Here is an 18,443-nt window from a genome sequence, read left to right as displayed (position 1 = left end):
TGTGAAGATTATTCATTAATCTCCATAACAAGATAGCAGAAATGAAATATCACACAGCCTGAAATTAAAAGACAAGTCGAATGCATGTGTTAGACTCACACTTTCAAGTAACTTTTAAAGTCACTCAACTCTCTGGCTTTTTCTCATTGAGTAAGCACTAAGCATTTCTTTGAGTAAGCATTAAGTAAGATACTAATAAGTAACTAAGTAAGTGTTAGTCTCTCAGTCATGCCCAACTCTTTGAGACCCCATGGACTGCAGCCCACCAGGCTCTTCTGTCCATGAGATTTTCCAGGCAAGGATACTGGAGTGGGTTGCCATTTCCTTCTCCAGGGGATCTTTCCAATTCAGGAATCGAACCCAGGTCTCCTGTACTGCAGGCAAATTCTTTACCAACTGAGCTACAAGGGAATAAGTATTTCTATACCTGCATGATACTCTGAACAATTGTTGCATCAATTCTCACAACAATCGTAGAAGACAATACTCCCAAGACTCAGGTATTATTACACCATTATATAGAAAAGAAATCTGAGGCTCAGAGAAATAAAGAAATTTGCTAAATTTCCAGTATAGAGTAGGGTGGAGTTTAAACCTGCTACATCTGATTCAAGGGCCAGGTCCTTTCTACTACATTACTTCCTTATGACATAGTAGAGGAGGAATCCCTACTACATTCAAGGTAAAAACCCAGCTCTGTAAGCCTGCCACTACTATCAATAAATGGTGGAAGAAAATGTACACTTGCTTAACAAAGAAAATGTCCTCATCCAAAACTGAATTATAGAGCTTCTCTTAATTTATAACATTTTGGAAACAATAAAATCTTGCTCTTCCTTACAACTGAAAACCTTTTCAAGTGACTACAGGAAAAATTACGAGAACCAGAATCCATTTATTTGAATTTTGAAAGCAAGGAGTACACGATTTGAAAGAAAGGTGTAGACTCCATAATTGCATGAAATACTTTGCTAACTTAACATCATTAACTTTCTTATCTTCATATTAAAACTTATAACTAGAAAACAGCTCAATTCACAATTTTTTGTGTCAGTGAATTGAGAGAATTAAACATCTAAGTATATACATTTTTTTCATTATTTATGAAACCACCTACATAGTTCATTAGGTTGTTTTTGTTAATTCACTGACTTTGAACTCAAAGCTATGGGTTTTAAAAATTAAATTTTAAGTTTAGACAGCTTGTACCTGCCAATGTGCACAGTCATCTATGCATTCATTTACTTTTCTATTCCACAATAGCCTTTGAACATCTGCTATGGGCTGACCTCCCTGAGAGAGCTGTAACAGATGTAGAAGAAGGTATAAGGCCTGACCTTATACCATCCAGGGTATGGGAAAATGACATGGTGTGGGCGGTACTTCAGAAAGAATAAGCAAATTGTAATGCTCTGATTTCCCATAGAGGCCTTGATGGATACTACTCATTAGACCCTATCTCTAGAAGAATATAATCTTTAACTGCAGAAAAATATTTTGTGGATTTCAGTAGAACTGCCATTGTGTATACTGAAGCTATGCCTGAACAGCATTCTGAATTTTGAGTCTATAATAAACACATGGTCTTCAAACTGGGATTGAACATAACTATCAATATTAACTGATTTATGATCACCTTTAGATAATCAGCAATCATGTTCTATTGATTGACATGTCAAGTCCTTGATAGCACCAGGTATTATGGCTAACGCAAATAATTATTTTTCCTGTGAGTTTAATTAAGGGTCTTCAGACCGATGTAATTAAAGCTGCAGTGGCATTTGAAATGCATCACCTAAATAAAGCACTCTAAGATTTACCCTAGCAAGATTTGTAAGACATCTAAGTAATTGCAATTTGTGTTATTTTATTTATTTTATTCCACATATTACTTTCCTGAAGGAATCAATGTTTCTGCATATGTAAATATATATATATATATACATATAGCCATATTATCAGCAAGTATTTCATTATTTTCATGAACAAAACTATTAACTACATCAACATCAGATATAGGAGCAAATGCTTATTCAATATTTAAATTTAGGAATTCTCATTGCCCATTATCTATCTATTAAGAATTACAAGTTCCAGATTAATTGAGAATTCCATGTTAATCGCATGCCTTATAATGAAATTGTTTGTTATCCCTAGCCTTCAACAGCACTGATTAAACCTCTCAGTATACTCGCTAAGTTGATATTTTTTACCTATTGTCTTCATACCTTGTTCAGTGTGGTATTAAACAGCAAACTGAAGAGTATCATTTATTGCTAATTTTGTCCTATAGATTTCCTTGGTGCTTAAAATTCTCTGACATGCAGAGGTATCCCACAGATGATAAAGAGAAAACATTAATGCCACAACATAGGAACCATTTAGCTCTCTGCAAGCAAAATCAGATTCTGCCTCCACACCATCCTAGAACACATGAATGACTGTTAGGTGTGCTATTGCTATACTTTATTATATTATTGAACTCATTTCAAACTTATCCATTTTTCATGTCATATATATATGTAAATTATATACATACATAATATATATATAATTACCAACTCAGTAAATGTAGGTAACCTCCATTCTATTTAGGAAACCAAGGTTTAAAATGGCTATATAATGATAATGTAGGACTCAAACCCAAACAAATGATCCAAACCCTGCAAAAATAATCTATATAACACAATCTCTCTGTTTAAGAGTTTGAGTTGAAAGTTTAAGAGTTGAAAAGGAGTTACTTTAATGAAAGGTTAACTTTTTTAAATGAGTGCCAGAAGCAAAATTAAAATTAACAAGCCACCAAAATATTGTCTTGAATTTCCCTAGGTTCTGATTAATTCCACTTTTATTTCAAGAGATTTAAAGACAATGAAAACGAAATAGTGACTCTGAAACACTGTTTTATACCTCTGCTTGCTAAAACTCTAGTAGTAAAGAAATATTTGTATCATAACATCATAGAAATATAGTAAACTCATCATAAGGTTGTTTTATTGAAGAAGCCATTTTTTCAAATTAAATAGATATGAAGGAACAGATGTACAATAAAAGGGAACCACACACTTTATTTGTTCTTATTCTGATTTCCCACATGATCTGCTACAAAAATATATAACTACTTCTTGTTCCGATTACCTTTGAGCATACCACTAAACAAAATTTTTATATCCAGTGGCTGTCTTTAATGTAGAAAATAAATACTGTATTCACAGAAAGAAATACAAGATTTCAATCCTGAACTCATTACCTTTTTGGTAGGATGTTCACGACTACCCAAATGCTCAATAATGATTTTTATTGCACTCAACATTCACTCCCAATTTTTTTTCAAATCTGTAAATGAAATTTATTTTAATGCCCTTGGAAGTAATTAAAATTATCCCTACTTTACAAATAGGGAAACAGAGTCAAAGGACTCTGTAACCCATTTAAGTGAATAGATTTACAAACAAGATAGTACCTTAAAAGTGATTACATGCTCACTTTGCTTTCCAAATTGTCATTGAAATAACTACCCATGCATAAAAATGATACCCATATCAGCACTAGAAACTGTCCATGGGCATCTCAAACATCAGAGTTCTTGAACTGTCTGCTACCTGCAGATATTATGGGAATAAAGAGGGGCCAGCTCATTCTTTAACCACTGTGGAACATCTGAAAAGTACGCAGATGAAATCCCAATAGGAATCCAGAGAACATTCTAATTTGATTGGTTGAATACAACTGGCAGCTTTATAGACTAGAGACCACCAACCACCAACAGAGCAGTGATCACATGGCAAGGCTTTTCTCCTGCTGTGCACATCCAAGAATGAAAGCATTTCATGGCTGGCTCCTGCTGAAAGTAGGTATAATGAGCTTAAAAGAGAGCCTCCAAATTCTTTGCCACTCCTTCCATCAATTTGCAATTGCTCTGTTTAAATGTTGGTACATATTTTATTCCTTCATATTGATCCACTCAGAGTATCAACATGTTTTCCTATGCTAAGAGATTCTATTTGCTTTGTTTTTTATTTTGCTATCCTTACCGAGGGAGGTCTAGGCTTGTTAATGTTTAGAGACTGAATGAATTTTTTCTGAGAAAATGTGATTCTCCCATTTAGGTTCAGATGAAGGGATAGGAGAAAGTTAATAGCTATAGTTTTACTTCACAGTTTCAGAAATTCAGTAACAGTATTGGGGACAGACAGTGGGGAGATTTACCTTCATACTAAAAACACCATAAAATTGAGCCTGGAGCATTGCCCCATTTTTTCTTGGGTTGGTTGTTTATGTGGTTACCTTCTGCTAGATAAGGGATATAGAAGGTGATAAAATACACAAGGATCCACACTCAGACAAAACAAAATAAAAAATAGGAATTTCCAAATTTAAAGATAAATAACAAAAAGAACTGAATATAAGCAAGGAGGAGGAGGGAGAAGAAAAATGTTCTGACCTGAAGAAAGACCTGGGGTTAAAGGCAGAAATATATCAAAAGTTAAAACTGTGAGTGGTAGGAGGCCCAGACCATCACAAGAAAGACAAAAGAATCAGGTAATGAGAAATAAAAGTATCAGTTGCTCAATAAAGCTGATTCTAGAACCTGACTTAAATCACAGGCTACAGTAGTGTTCTTAATAGATCATTTGTGAATCTGCCAGCTATGCCCACATAGTCACTAGCACAGCCATGCGACTACAAACTTCCAAAACAGAAACTGGCACTTACCCCAGAAAGTAAGTGCCCAGAAACACCAGCCATGGATCCTCCACACAGCAGGCTGCATCTAAAAAAAGAGAGGAAGAGACAGAAATGTTCAGATGAGGCTGATCATCACTTCCCAAATTCACAAATCAGAAAAGCAACTTCTCCCAAGGAACTGGTTAGAGAATGGGATGAGGACTGCTTCAAGGGTACTACCAAAGACCTCTGACAGAATGGTGAGACAAGGGCCTTTACTACTGCCATATAAACACATTAGGCAAAACAGATCGAAAAGATCTGTATGTTCAGATAACTCTTGCCATTACAATGTTGAGGGAAAATTCATGCATCTATTCAGGCAGAAAACAAGCAAAAAACACACTATCTCTGAAAGGAAAAGGAAAATCAAGCTGTCCACAGTCTTTTTCTCTCTATTATGTTAACCCTCTGGAACAAATGGAGTCAAAGCTATAGAGTTTTGAGGGAAAATGTGACAGTAAGTCAAGATGCAACAAAAATTCATTGCCAAGCATAAGAAAAATAGACATTGTCAGGAATGAAGAGCTCAAAAACTATCACCTGCATTATATTCCTTAAAAATTACTGAATAGCAATTCTCCAGCTGATGGTGAGATGGATCTAACACACTTAAAAACGTGAGCCATTGTACAATATTATAAAGGGACGTTGGTAATAATCAAAAAATACTGGTAGCACACAGTGTTTTTTGAAAATTTCTTGTAATATGGCTATCAAACTTAATACAGCCAGTGATTCGGTGTCATTGAGTCACTGGCATCATTGAACTGAATCACCGACTCAATGGACATAAGTTTGAGCAAACTCTGGGAGATGGTAAAGGACAAGGGAGCCTGGCATGCTGCAGTCCATGGGGTTGCAAACAGTCAGACGCAACTGAGCAAATGAACAACAACAAAATTTAATGCAAATATAATAAATATTGAAAGATAATATATACTTTGAAATAAATGATAACAAAGATTTTTAAATCTAGAATTATTTTGTAATAAACTATAAACTTCAATGAAAGGAGGAGGAGGGGAAAGCAACTAAACAAAGTGCAAGTATCTAGAATTATTTTCTTAGAATCACTAAAAATGGCTTCATTTTTCATTTAATTACTAGAAAAATGCTTTTACTATCTTAAGGAAAACTAACAGCATATATTTTTTTCCATATTTCCAAGGACCAAAGGATAAAAAGCTTAAACTACATGAATATTGGAAAAAAGAAAAAAATCTTTTGAGTTGTGGGTTTAAAAAGATACCACAACTTAGATGATAGGCTATGTAAAAGTTAATAAAAATTAAAAACAGTACCTGTAAATTAGGTAATTTAGAAAAACATATACTTACTATATGTATCAGTCTTTTTAATATAAAAAGAAAAAGGAAATAAAGAATTGAAAATTTAATGATAAGAATAACTATTTAAAAAGCAAACAACAGTAAAAGAGAATACTATATAAAATAAACATAAGAGCTGGTTCTTTCAAAAAATGTAAAATTAAAAATTATGTCAAATCTATACAAAGAGAAATAGAAAAATTTCAGAAATTATTTCAAATCATTAAAGAAATCTCATGCAAAACTATACCTCTCTTTTGAAAAATCCAATGACATGGTAAATTTTCTGGGAAAATTTAAAATACCAAAATCAATTCATAGAAAAAGTAAATAATGCTTTCCTAAGAAACTTTTATAAGTTATCAAGACATTATATTCAAATACATCTTCATACTTGATATATTTATAGATTAAGCTTTCTAAACTTTCAGAGAAAAAATGGTTCTCATATCATATAAACAATTCCAAAAACTAGAAGAAAAAATATCCATAATTCTTACTTATATAGTTAGCATAATGAAAAATTGGCAAAGATTGTATATTAAAAAGCCACAAAGGCTGAGAGCTAAACTTAAGCTTACTCTTGAATATATAATAACATGCACATGTGTGTGCTCACCAAGCTTTATATACGTACATATATATATATATATATATATATATATATACACACACACACACACACATATCTGAGTCCTTTGGTTTCTTTGTTTTAAGCAAGTGTCATACTCATAGAATGCATCTGTGAGGATTTCAGGTAAATCTTTGATAAAGCTTCCAATGTTAATAATTTTATCTGTCAAGGCATCCCATCTAAAAGTATGGACTCTATATTTTCTACAATTTTTGCATCCTTTAATACAGTTTTATTCATTCCCCAAAGAAATTTAAGGGCTGCTGTGTTTAAATATAGCATAACTTTAACTGTTCTTAATATTTTAAATGGAATTTTGTATCTGTTAAATTTTCTGGTTGCTTGTTATAATTGATTTTTAATTGATTGTCATAAATCAGTCTTATATCTGGGAATAATCTTCCCATCAACAATATTGGATAAATTTTTTAAATGTGGAAAAACTGTAAAAAACTGAAAAAGGCATAATTCTGGATCTATGTCAGACAAAAGACATTGGAATATGAAACTGAAACAAAACATTTACCAATTACAGACTAACAAATATTTGTAAGTATACTATGAATGTGTGTAATTTGAACAGAAGAATGAGTTCAAGAGAAAACAGCAACAATGAACAAATTTTTAAAAATTCATTAAGCCTAAATAACTAGGGTTTTAAAAGATTTATTAATAACAACCTGGAAATAAAATTTTACTTGCTATCAACATGAGAAGTGGGAAGTGAGGGGACAGGTGAGCGAAAAGTTATGCTACTGTTCTTGACTTACACAGGTGGAGAAAGGATATAATGACTCAATTATTATAGGTAAATATAAGCTCAAATATGTTTATTAAAAATCTATAGGTAGAAGCTGAGGAGTGAGCCAGCTATGTTGACATATTCAGCATGACTGGCAAGAGAGTAAAATATTTAACAAGCACTTTTGAAAAAAATTTGAACATACACAAAATATGACCTAAATTCTACATCACAGGCAAGATGAATCCTGCAGTTCACTCAATGAACATATCATGATCAATATTTGTGAAATGCAACAAAGGAAAATCTAAAAATGTAAATTATATAATAGTTATATAATAAAACTATGTAATATCCTAGTTTATACTGAAAATAATTTGATAAATGGTAACATTATAATTGTAAAAATGATACTTTGCAAACTAGAAATCCAAAGAGATGTTCTTGATTTAAAAGGTATGAACAAAAACCCATGGCAATCACTATATTCAATGTTAAAATACTACAAGCCTTCCAATTAAAGTCAAGGATGAGATAAGGATGCCATAATCATTACTCTCTTGCTGTGTTCTTATGTATACAAAACTAGATGTTCTTTTCTAAACATTTGATAAGAAAAGAAAATCAGATTAAAATACTGGAAAGAAAGAGATAAGATTGTTATTATGTGTAGAATGTGTAATTACCTACCTAGAAAACTAAAAATCACTTGTGTATCACTAAGACTAATTTTGAACAAGGTGATTGGATTAAAAGTTAATATATAAAATCAAATGGCTTGCCAATATGCCACTGTGAAAGAAAAAGTTAGCCAAACTAAACAAACCGAATCAAAACATTTTATGATGATGGTGGTTGTAGTAGAGAAAACCGTATTATAAAATGTCTGTAACAGTAGAAAGAAAAAATAAATAAATAACATGACTCTGTAAGCCATAATAGCAAAGTAAGATTATGACATTTTTTAAGAAAAAAATTATCTTTCAAAAACTTAGCTAACTCACTGTTGAGTCATTACCATTATCTAATACCCTTTTTGAACCATCACTAATTTTCACAATAAGACGTTTGTCTGCAAGTGTATTATAACTTTTAAAGAACTAAACCACATAATAGGACTTTCCTGGTGGCTCAGACCCTAAAGCATCTGCCTACAATGCGGGAGACCCGAGTTCGATCCCTGGGTCAGGAAGATACCCTGGCGAAGGAAATGGCAACTCACTCCAATATTCTTGCCTGGGAAATCCCATGGATGGAGGAACCTGGTAGGCTACAGCATATGGGGACACAAAGAATTGGACACAACTGAGCCATTTCACTTTCACTTTCAAACCACATAATAGTTTTTTGTGTGAAACAGGAGTTACTAAAAAGGTTATTAAAAGTTGGAAAATTTGTATCTTCTACTGCAGGCAGACACCTGACGAAAAATGCATTGTTTTTGAGATGTTATCTTACCTTTGAAATTAAGCTAGAAGTTGATTTCTATTTCTAGAGAAGAAATGTGTACTTCTGATCTTAATGTCATCTTTGTAATGAAAGGCTTCTGTTATAGACTATTTTTGTTCTCTCAGCATTTCAGATATTGAAATCCTAACCTCAAGGTGATACTAACAAGAGCTGGGGCCTTTGAGTGGTGATTAGCTCAAGGGGGTGGAGCCCTTATAAATGGAATTAGTGCCCTTATGAAACATACACCAGAAAACTCTATTGCTTTTTCTGCCATGCAAGGACACAATGAGAAGACAGCTGCTCTCTATGAACTCAGGAATCAGGTCCTTATCAGATACTGAATCTGCCCATGCCTTGAACTTGGCCTTCTCAGTCTCCAGAACTGTTAGAAATAAATGTTTGCTGTTGAAGTAAATAGTATTTTTGTTATAGCAGCGTGACCTGACTAAGACAATTTTCACATCCTTCTTCTCAACCAACAATAATCAGTTTGAGTATACAAAACAAATTCTATTCAGAAGGTTATAAAAAATTTATAAAGAAATTGGGAATAATATGTAAAACTTTTACAGAGAAAACTATATATATTTTACGGAAGAACATAAAGAAGACTGGTTAAAGAAAACTACCATTTCCATTGAGGTGAATACTCCAAATTGTAAACAGGTCAGTTTTTCTCCAATTCAATCTATAAATTCAGTATCTTCCAAAACAATATTGTGTGTGTATGTGTATGTATAAAATAGAAATAACTGCATAGGGATCAGAATTTAATATGGTGATTCAGATGGACTTTAACCTTACTTTTAGTAATTTAATTAGACACAGAGAGGAGGTTCAGGTATTGCAAGTATAATTCAGTTCAGTTAGGTTCAGTTACTCAGTCGTGTCCGACTCTTTGCAACCCCATGAACTGCAGCACACCAGGCTTCCCTGTCCATCACCAACTCCCAGAGCTTGCTCAAACTCATGTCCATCGAGTCAGTGATGCCATCCAACCGTCTCATCCTCTGTCATCCCCTTCTCCTCTTCCCTTCAATCTTTCCTGGCATCAGGTTCTTTCCAATGAGTCAGTTCTTCCCATCAGGTGGCCACAGTATTGGAGTTTCAGCTTCAGCATCAGTCCTTCCAATGAATATTCAGTGTTGATTTCCTTTAGGATTGACTGGTTGGATCTCCTTGCAGTCCAAGGGACTCTCAAGAGTCTTCTCCAACACCACAGTTCAAAAGCATCAATTCTTTGGTTCTCAGCCTTCTTTACGGTCCTACTCTCACATCCATATATGACTACTGGAAAAATCAGACCTTTGTCGGCAAAGTAATATCTCTGCTTTTTAATATGCTGTCTAGGTTGGCCATAGCTTTTCTTCCAAGGAGCAAGCATCTTTTAATTTCATGGCAGCAGTCACCATCTGCAGTGATTTTGGAGCCCAAGAAAATAAAGTCTGTCACTGTTGAAAGGCATTTTCTCCTTTGTTAATAAGAATTTTCTCTGAGTATTTTTTTTTCATTTTATTCATCTCCCTTTTTGTATTTCTTATAATAAACATGTAACTCTTTCATAATTAGAAAAAATAAACATTATTTTAAAATATTATGAAAACGGGAAAACCACCTGCTGCTGCTGCTGCTGCTGCTAAGTCGCTTCAGTCGTGTCCGACTCTGTGCAACCCCATAGACAGCAGCCGACCAGGCTCCGCCGTCCCTGGGATTCTCCAGGCAAGAACACTGGAGTGGGTTTCCATTTACTTCTCCAGAAAACCACCTGACTCAGCTAGAATTCCCTGAGGTAATACAATCTAGATTCATTCCACCAAAAATACAGATATAGTGTGAAGGTCTTTTTTTAGTAATTCACTTCAATAATTTCAAAGGGGACATATATGCCAGTGGTCTAAAAATCTGTAGTCCAGCTCTGTGCTGTAAGTGTCATCTTTTTATGAAGGCCTATATATATTCTTGTCAGGGGTTCATGGTTGTTCTAGGGAGCCTTTGATAGGAACCTATGATTTTACATTCCTGACAGCCTGATAGCCTAGAAATTCACTGACAAGTCAGCATGTGTTTACAGAGACTCAAGTTTTAATTAGTCAGTGCCCCAAGTCACTTAGGATAAAAACAAACAATCTTTATCATCATCTCAGCATAATGTTCAGAAGTGATTTGAAGCACAGCAGCAAGGCAGCCTAGCAATTAATAGTGATATTAAGATCATACACACACAGTGGACAGTAAGGAATACAGACTGTATCAGATACACCCTGTCATAATTTTTCCACTATTCATTTAAAACAATAATTAATGGATCAAAATCAAAATTAAAGTTTCCAAGGTGGTAAATGTTTAATAGTTTCAGTGCATACTTATATAAGATATACTTTTTAAAAAGCATATTTCTGAATCATTTGAAAAAATTTTGTGACAATATCTCAGTGAATCTAATGAAGAAATTATGTCCAGGCTGTATCAAATATAAAAAGTATTAATCATAACATAGAACATCTCCTGAACCCTTCAAAATGTTTAGGAAAAGTTTGAAATGCTTCAAAATAAGTTCGCTTATAAAATTCAACATGTGAAATATTTGGTGCTTTTAGAGAAAAACATAGTCCTACTTTATAAAAGAATGGTGAGGGGACAGATTGATAATTCAGTCCTTATTTAAAATGCTATTATTTGTTGCTCTTTGTATCTTCTTGTATTTATTTCAGAATTAGGGCCATTAATCATGTTTCCTGAAAAGATCTGTATAGATAATTCAGAGCCACTCCAGTACTCTTGCCTAGAAAATCCCATGGATGGAGGAGCCTGGTAGGCTGCAGTCCGTGGGGTCGCTAAGAGTCAGACAGGACTGAGCGACTTCACTTTCACTTTTCACTTTCACCCATTGGAGAAGGAAATGGCAACCTGCTCCAGTGTTCTTGACTGGAGAATCCCAGGGACGGGGGAGCCTGGTGGGCTTCCGTCTATGGGGTCACACAGAGTCGGACACGACTCAAGTGACTTAGCAGCAGCAGCAGCAGCAGCAGCAGCAGTGATAGTATAGATGCAATGTATATATATGGAGCGAGGTGGTTCTCCTCTCCATGATATTGGCGTTTCTCAATTTTATAAAGGGCAGGGGCAAAATGCTACCTGAAGTGACACAATATGTGGAATTGCCATAAACATTGTTTAGTTGTTAAGTCATGTTCAACTCTTTGCAGCCCCAGAGTCTGTAGCCTACTAGGATCCTCTGTCCATGGGATTTTCCGGATAAGAATAATGGAATGGGTTGCCATTTCCTACTCCAGGGGATCTTCCTGACCCAGGGATCAAACCTGCCTCTCCTGTATTGGTTCACAGATTCTTTACCACTGAGCCATCAAGGAAGTCCTGCCACAAACACATACCTTGTCAAATGAGTTTTGTTAAGAAAAAAAAAAAGAAGTGGAGCCACCTAAGACAGTTACTTCTGGTAATATTTTACTAGACAGCATGACATTGAATTACCAGTGTCTATCAAAATTTTGTCAAATAATTGGGATTGTTTTGAAAATGATTTTCTCCCATCATCTATGAAATTGGTGAGTCAAATATATTTAAAATCTAGATTGATAAGCTTCAGCAAAATTATACTTAAGATATGAGCTTTGTTGCAAAGCAAAAAAGAATGCATAACAGAAATGAAAAGTTAAATTGTACTTCTGTGGTTGCTAGTAGTCCTTGAGGCAGACGTTCAAACAACTTCCCACCAGAATGTTTATGAAAACAAAACAAAACAATAAACTTCATACTAACACCCAAATCAAACCCCAACAGAGTTTTTATTAGCATATAAAAGAAACTTACCCTAGAGATAGGACTGACAAATAAGGAAAGCCTATTCAATGTGAAAAAAGAAAATGTAGAAAAGTTTCCTTCATCACCACCTTCTGGTTTAGGTACTCTGTAACTTCCAGAATTTCCAGTCCTCTTTACTCATCTATGTTGCTTTGGTAATAGACAAGGTAGATCTTCATCTTCCCACTCCCAGACCAGTTCTCTTTGTGAAGTATGGAGAAAGCAGGTCATAACTATCAAGTAACTGAACAAATTAATCTCTGTTTTCATTTAGACCAGAAATTCATAGGTAGAAAAGGACTGGTATAGAACAATGCTTCTGTGAAGTTTAGCCTCAACCAAAAAAGCTTTAGATCTAAATTACAGGAGTGGAAAGGACCTGGAATGGTCAGTATTAGAGAAATTGAAACGGGCATCAAGGAGTGTCTTCCTGCATCCATGCAAGGAGCCACATCAGAGACACAACCACCAGACACAGATGCAGGGAACTGTACCTATGCTCTGAACTCCTGAGTCAACCTGCTCTCCTGCTGAAAAGGCACTTCTACCTGCTCCCACATGAACTGTGAGTACAGCTAAGGAACAGCCCAATACCTTGGGTGTTCACCACTAATGGGGATTAGCTTATCATGGATAAGAAACATAAAAGAACACCAATGACATGGAGTGGAGCCTGTGAAAAACACAATCGTGGGAAAGGAACTGTCACTATAAAACCCTGAGTTAAGTTATCCTCTGAAAATAATCTAGTATAAGAACCAGAACAAATTTTAAAATAGGTATCTAGCACCTTCAGTAGCATGCAAAAGTTTGACACAGAAAAAAAGAAGTCATGAAACAATAAAAAACTAAGACCAAAAACAAAAAAAAATGAGATGCAAAAATAATAAATTAGATGCCAAGGAAATGAGTTGCAACAACAGAAATATAAGCCACAATGGATATAAAAAATTAATTGGATCAAGATGGTGAGCTTTGATCATATGACTCCCTTTCCTTCTGTCACAAACGCCATGAAATAACAAACTCAAAAATGTTTTTTTCAAATAATTGATTTAAACAGTGAAGGAAGAGAATCTTTGCAATATGGAAAGGGATGGTATTATATTTAAGAGAAATTAAAGCCAAAGAAAATTATAGCTTTAGAAATATGGAAATAGATCATTATGGAGTAAGGGTTGCTTGGAAGGAAGAAGTTTCAAAGGCAACACTAAGTGGGTACAAGGTGCCCTGCAACTTTCATCAAGAAGAAAGCTGAAATTGGAGAAAATATACAAAGACCCATCCTCACACAAACTACCTTCTAACAATATCCTGTATCTATGATTTTACAAGCAGAACACAGCAAAGAGTGGAGAAACTGGAGCCAAAGAGGCAGAGCAATGACCCAAGAAAGTAGGTTCTCCCAGAAAACATGGGAAATGCCTTTAACTGTCCCAAACTCTTGGACAATTGCATGTGGCAGTGCAATCTATCCTCCCACTCCTCTGAGGTAGGTTGCTATCAGCTAACAAGCGAATCAACAGGGATTCTTACATTCAAAGACAATCAAAAATTTTAAAAACCACAACATTTGAGATTCCTAATTATCTGAGAAAAACTAACACCATGAAGAAAAATATGCCACCAATAAAACCCAAAAGTAACATAAAACACGTGAAGCGAATTGGGCAAACGATGTAAATTGGACATGTGTGTGCACTAAGTTGCTTCAGTCATGTCCAATTCTTTGCAACTCTATGGACTGTAGCCCGCCAGACTCCTCTGTCCATGGGATTCTCCAGGCAAGAGTACTGGAGTGGGTTGCAATGTCCTCTTCCAGGCAATCTTCCCAAAGCACAGATTGCACACGTGTCTCTTATGTCTCCTGCATTGGCAGGCAGGTTCTTTACCACTAGCACCAATGGGGAAGTCCATACTGTCTTTAATAATCTCAGAGAAATTTAGGACTATATCCATGAAAAACGAAAAGCAACCAACAGGTCATTTCAAAACCAGTTTTTATTATGAAATATACTCAATATATTCAAAGAAGCAATATATATATATACTTAATGTACAAGTTCCTCTCACCCACCTTCAACAACTATCAACACATGGCTCATTGTATTTCAACTAAACTCCCACATTTCCCTCTACCCCAATTTACTTTAAAGAAGTTCCACATATGATACCCATTTCACTCATAAATATTTCAGAGATTTTTTTTAAAAAATTACAAATATCATAGATAGGCAACATTACTAAATAGAACTTAGTGACCTAGAAGATGGAACTAAGAAATTCACGAGGAACAAATTATAGAAAGATAAAGGATCATGTGATTCTACAGAAGAACCTGAGACAAGGATTTGCCTGTAAGTGATTTGTCAAGGGGGTACTCTCAGGGCAAACTTATAAAGGAGTTGGGAAGCAGAAAAGAAAAGAGGAAGAAATTAAGGAAGAATATGAGTTCAAATGATGTCTAGCCTCATTCTGTTTAATTCATGGCGCACTCAGAGAAAACCTGCACCAGACTTTGTCTCAACTTGAAGCAAAAGATTTAGGCTTTCATATCACCATATTGGTAGCCCTTGGACACTGGCCATTTCACAAGAAAAGCATCTACAAGTGACCAAGAAAGTTCTCTAAAGAAGCTTATAGATAAGAATTGCTAGCAGAGGCAGAAATTCAGGTCGTCATTGTTGTTTAGTTGTTAGGTCATGCCCAACTATTTTGTGACCCCCCATAGCCTGCCAGGCTGCTCTGTCCATGCAATTTTACAGGTAAGAATACTGGAGTGGGTTGCCATTTCTTACTACAAGGAATCTTCTCAACCTAGAGTTTAAACCTGCGTCTCTCACACCTCCTGCATTGGCAGGAGAATTCTTTACCACTGTGCCACCTGGAAAGCCTGTGCTGAAGATATAGATCTATATAAAAATTATAATCTAATTTTATGTCAAAGCATGGCAAAATCAATTACACAGATGTCAATGATAGGAAAGGCTTAATATTTTCCTTCTGATTTTGAAGAGTTTATTTATATTAACTACCAATGTGAAAAAGTTAATCCAGATAATAAAAAGCCAATTCACATAAGAACCCAACAGCACATTATGTATCGAGCACTTACTATGTCAGGCACCATGCTATGTATACTAATGCTTTTCTTCTTAGTTCTCACATTAACACTATAAAATAAAAGCTAATATTATCACCATTTGCATTTGAGAAAACAGTTTTAGACGTGAACTTTAGCTTTGCCCTTGCAAGTCTGGATTTGAACTAAAATTCATTTATATTTAGAGCTCAAGAATTTTACCAGTATGTTCTATAAAGATCATGAAAATGATACAATACAGCAATGTTTTAATATTTTCAACCTAACTGCTAACTAAAGAAGTGGTTCATGAAAGAGCAATAATCAACTATCAAACCGATCATGATTAAAAAAAGAAATCCTGAGAGCTGATCAGGGTATTGTAAAATCATGGACATGTAAAATTTTACAGCCTTTCTGGAAAGCCTTCTGACAAAAGATTTTAAGTTTTTGATAGTGCTTCAACTCCTAGGAATTTCTATCAAAGATATAATCAGCAAAACTTTTGAATTCATAAATGGTGAAAAATATTATGGCACATTCTCAAGGCAAATGACTTATACATTATTTACATCCAAGTGTAAGAAGAGTATAACTACCTACAGAGGACATGGCAGTTACACAATATTAAGTACAAGGACTAGATACAAAATCAAGTATAAAATATAAGCTCATTGCCAAATTTTGTAAGAAAGGTACATTCTATAATGTGGAGCCTTGGCAGGCTACATTCCATGGGCTCTCAGGGTCAGACACGACTAAGTGTGCATGCGCACACACACATATAATTATTCATATATGAACATATATTTATAAACTGATAGGTATTTTTAAAAATATTAATAGTTATTTAAATATTTAAGAAAAACCAAAATAATACTGAATATACGTGCTTGCTAAGTCTCTTCAGTCATGTCTGACTCTGTGACTTGCCAGACTCCTCTGTCCATGGGATTTCCAGGCAAGAATCCTGGAGTGAGTTGCCATTTCCTCCTCCAGGGGGGGTCTTCCTGACCCAATGATTGAACCCTGGTCTCCCACATTGCAAGCAGATTCTTTACTCTCTGAGCCACCAGGGAAGGAAAATAATACTGGAGATATTTAAATTAGTGAAATAATTTCGGGGAAAAGACGTTCATTTTCTTCTTGAAACTTTTCTGTACTTCCTTAATTTTCTAAACATATGTGTAACATATGTATTTAGCTAATATAAATATAACCAAAAGAAAAATAAATGGTTAAGAAAAATCCTATTGTCTTTCATAAAGAATCCAATTAAAACTTCTAACTGTACTAAAGCAGTGTTGTTAAGCCTTCATCTACTTTTATAATAGAGAGAAAATGCTAATGAATTTATAGGTAATATTTAAAGTTTATTTTATGTATCATGTCAGCAGACACAGTTAAAAGAGAAAAGTGTGTTTTACAGTTCTATGGAAGGTAATAAATGTCAGACACATGTAGATACAGTTATAACTTTATGAACACCCAGGGTAATTTGCACAAGGAAAACCTTATACAAACACAAAATGAAAAGACATGTTTTCCAAGCACAGGCAGGGGACTGTTTTTACTCCATGTGCAGTGTAGGTGAGATAGAAGGGTAAGGACTGCAGTGCAGTGGTCTGACAATAAACCCCCTGCAAGTGTGCCATCTGATGGGGTGTTAATTGAGTAGCAGGTGAACATAAATAGAAAGCGCCAAGGGTGTGTAATGGGGAGTCTTTTTGTTGATGAGGGAACATAAAAATCTTGAGCTTGTAATAAGAAACAAAGACAGTCTGGAGTTTATTTCTCTGACTTCTTTCTACCCTCCATAGCATGTGCCTCTCTAGTTTCAAATGATTGGTAGGGAATAAAATGGCTTTTAAAATGTGTGGGTGATTACAGAATAAGTCAGATAGGTTCCCAAAGCTTATGAAACCTAAGAGTTTGTTTCAGTTTTGTTTGTTTGCCTATGGCTTAAAAGCAATGCTTTGTATGATTGTTGCTGATTCCTGAAATTATTGACTCAGAATGTCTCAAGACACATAGAAGTCTGGGTCATTCAGTATCTAATGTGAAATTTCATTAGGATTTCATCAGGATATAGGAAAAAATTTTAAAAGTGGATAGAAACATGAAGAATCATTCAAACTTTCTAAACTTCAAGATTTTTTTTAAAGTAAAGATTTTTCTGTATAGTTTACCTAGACAAGTTGAATGAGATTATACAAATAAATCCTTGAATAAAGTAATTTTTCAGTTCTAATGCTGACATTTCTTTTTTCTTGGAAACTGTCCTAACACAAATACATACAACCACCATATGAAAGATGTTCTTTCTCTGAGAATTACTTTCAGTTGCTTATATAGTTATATAATCTCCAAGAATGTTCCTCCTTTAAGAAATGAGGTCTCTGCACATTGTATTGTTACTTCTAACAAGTCATTAAATGCATCCAAGATACATGGAAGACATTTTAAGCTATTAATTTTCAACAATGGTAGCTAATATTTATGATGCATTGCCTGAACACTAGGAATTGTGCTAACCATATCACAAATAGCCATCTCATGTGAGCCTCATGACAATCTTAAGAGATAACTCAGTTCACATTGATAAGTGAAGATATCAATCCATAGAAAAATAAAGTATCTTTTCCACAGCCA

This window comes from Moschus berezovskii, chromosome 9, assembly GCF_049115385.1.
Source record: "Moschus berezovskii isolate FMDL1 chromosome 9, NW_MosBer_1.0, whole genome shotgun sequence".
In the NCBI taxonomy this organism is placed as follows: Eukaryota; Metazoa; Chordata; class Mammalia; order Artiodactyla; family Moschidae; genus Moschus; species Moschus berezovskii.
This window is presented reverse-complemented; position numbering follows the sequence as displayed.